Source organism: Triticum urartu, chromosome 4 (genome assembly GCF_003073215.2).
Source record: "Triticum urartu cultivar G1812 chromosome 4, Tu2.1, whole genome shotgun sequence".
NCBI classification, from domain to species: domain Eukaryota; kingdom Viridiplantae; phylum Streptophyta; class Magnoliopsida; order Poales; family Poaceae; genus Triticum; species Triticum urartu.
This window is the reverse complement of record NC_053025.1, coordinates 490,864,119-490,867,226: the sequence shown is the minus strand read 5'-3', so window position 1 is coordinate 490,867,226 and position 3,108 is coordinate 490,864,119.

Below are 3,108 nucleotides of genomic sequence, written 5' to 3'. Positions count from 1 at the left end.
AGACTACCGTGGCTGCGATCTCGCCCAGTAACACTACGGTTCGGCAAGACCGTCTCGGATTTTCGCCAAGTTCCACTACCGTCGCCCCTCAAAATGCAAAGTACCCCCAATAGACTCGACAAGACCCACATGCACGATTACGCCCGGCGATGCGACAAGTACATCTACCGACGACCCTCGAACACGTCAAGTACCACTACCGTCAAGTACCTCTTCGCAAGACCAAGTCCCTCTACGAAAACGTTGTACGATTACTTCCGTGGCCGAAGGCCCGTGTACAACTACCGTCGCCGTGAACGACTACTTCCTCTACTTCCTCTACGAACCCGAACCGCTCCGAGAATGCACCTGGAAGGTATAACCGCCGAGACGATGACCCGTGGACGAATGCATGTTTAGTTTGAGATGCATGTTTGGATGTTGTATCCTCCCGTGATCATTAGATGTTTCCCTCGCTTGTCACCGTCGTCGACCCGTGGGAACCCGATTGCCGGGATCACCCCACCTTCTATCGCATGTCACGCTCCCGTCACTTTTCCTTTTGCACCGGTATCTCCGTGAGTTGTCGGATCATCCGGAATGTTGCCGTGGCACCGTTTCGTTATCGTCGCCGTGGCACCCCTTTCTTTCTACTACGGTGACAAATGCTTCCTAATGCTCTTGTCAACTTTTAATAAAAATTGCATAAACTTGAACATGTCATGCGCATCATGATAATAAAATTTAAATGTTTAAAATTGTTGTTGTACCAAGTTGCTAAATGCATATGGGGATTTACCGGTTTTGTTGTTTATTATATCCGGCCCCATTTAAACTGTTTAAATGGGTATAGTTTTGTTATGCTTCACCTCATGCCATGATTATGTGATGGTTGTTTACCATGATTGTTTGTTTCTTTGCGGTGTTGCTTCTTCGGGTTGGTTCCGATAACGTCGTGTGTGTGAGGATCCGTTCGACTACGTCCGTTTGTCTTCTTCATGGACTCGTTCTTCTTCCTTGCGGGATCTCAGGCAAGATGACCATACCCTCGAAATCACTTCTATCTTTGCTTGCTAGTTGCTCGCTCTTTTGCTATGCCTATGCTGCGATACCTACCACTTGCTTATCATGCCTCCCATATTGTGAAGCCAAGCCTCTAATCACCTTGTCCTAGCAAACCGTTGTTTGGCTATGTTACCGCTTTGCTCAGCCCCTCTTATAGCGTTGTTACTTGCAGGTGAAGATTGGAGTTTGTTCCATGTTGGAATATGGATATTTTGTTGGGATATCACAATATATCTTATTTAATTAATGCATCTATATACTTGGTAAAGGGTGGAAGGCTCGGCCTTATGCCTGGTGTTTTGTTCCACTCTTGCCGCCCTAGTTTCCGTCATATTGGTGTTATGTTCCCGGATTTTGCGTTCCTTACGCGGTTGGGTTATAATGGGAACCCCTTGACAGCTCGCCTTGAATAAAACTCCTCCAGCAAGGCCCAACCTTGGTTTTACCATTCGCCACCTAGCCTTTTTCCCTTGGGAGTCGCGCATCCCGAGGGTCATCTTATTTTAACCCCACCGGGCCAGTGCTTATCTAAGTGTTGGTCCGAACTAGAGTCCTTTGCAGCGCCACCTCGGGGAAACTTGAGGGCTGGTTTTAGTTGTATGGAGTGCTCATCCGGTGTTGCCCTGAGAACGAGATATGTGCAGCTCCTATCAGGATGTCGGCGCATCGGGCAGTCTTGCTGGACTTGTTTTACCATTGTCGAGGATGTCTTGTAGAACCGGGATACCGAGTCTGATCGGAATGTCTCGGGAGGAGGTCTATTCCTTCGTTGACCGTGAGAGCTTGTAATGGGCTAAGTTGGGACACCCCTGCAGGGATTTGAACTTTCGAAAGTCGTGCCCGCGGTTATGGGCAGATGGGAATTTGTTAATGTCCGGTTGTAGAAAACCTGAAGTTGACCTTAATTAAAATACATCAACCGCGTGTGTAACCGTGATGGTCTCTTTCCGGCGGAGTCCGGGAAGTGAACACGGTGTTGGAGTTATGTTTGACGTAGGTTGTCTAGGATCACTTCTTGATCATACTTTTATCGACCATGCTTTGCCTTCTCTTCTAGCTCTCTTTTGCGTATGTTAGCCACCATATATGCTAGTCGCTTGCTGCAGCTCCACCTCATACTTTTACCTTACCCATAAGCTTAAATAGTCTTGATTGCGAGGGTGCGAGATTGCTGAGTCCCCGTGGCTCACAGATACTTCCAAAACCAGCTTGCAGGTGCCGTTGAACCGTGCAGATGACGCAACCAAGCTCAGGAGGAGCTCGATGAAGATCTTGTCCTTTGTGTTGTTTCGTTCTAGTTGATCAGTAGTGGAGCCCAGTTGGGGTCGATCCGGGACCTTGTCGCATTTGGGGTTCTTCTTTTATTTTGGCTCCGTAGTCGGGCCCTGATTGTACTTGGTTGATGTAATGCTTTATTCATGTAATTGTGTGAAGTGGCGATTGTAAGCCAGCTATGTATCTCTTTCCCTTATGTATTACATGGGTTGTGTGAAGATTACCTCACTTGCGACATTGCTTTCAATGCGGTTATGCCTCTAAGCCGTGCTTCGACACGTGGGAGATATAGCCGCATCGAGGGCGTTACAAGTTGGTATCAGAGCCGACCCTCGCGGTTACACAGATGGTTGCGGACAGGTGCGTGGTCGTGTTGTTCATGACGTTTGTGACCCGTCGTGGCACCCGGCATGTCACATGTACCGGACTGGAAGCACAGACGTTTGTGCCAAGAGGGAACGTTCCTGTGGCCCGACGAGGACGTCGGTTCCTCTAAGTGGCGGTGTATGTGATAGCCTGGCTTATTAGGGATGATAGACTACTCATATCAATAAGGAATTCCTTCTTTTCCGGGAGCCCATTCGGACAGAACTCCAAAGTTAAGCGTGCTCAGCTTGGAGTAGTGTCAGGATGGGTGACCGACCGGGAAGTTGCTCCCGGGTGCGCATGAGTGAGGACAAAGTGCGCAGAAAAAGACTAGTATTGATCTGTGGGTCCAGTCTAGATCCCGCCAGGAGTGACAACCGCCGGCGGGTATGTTCGGGGCGTTTCAGCAATCCAAACTTCAAA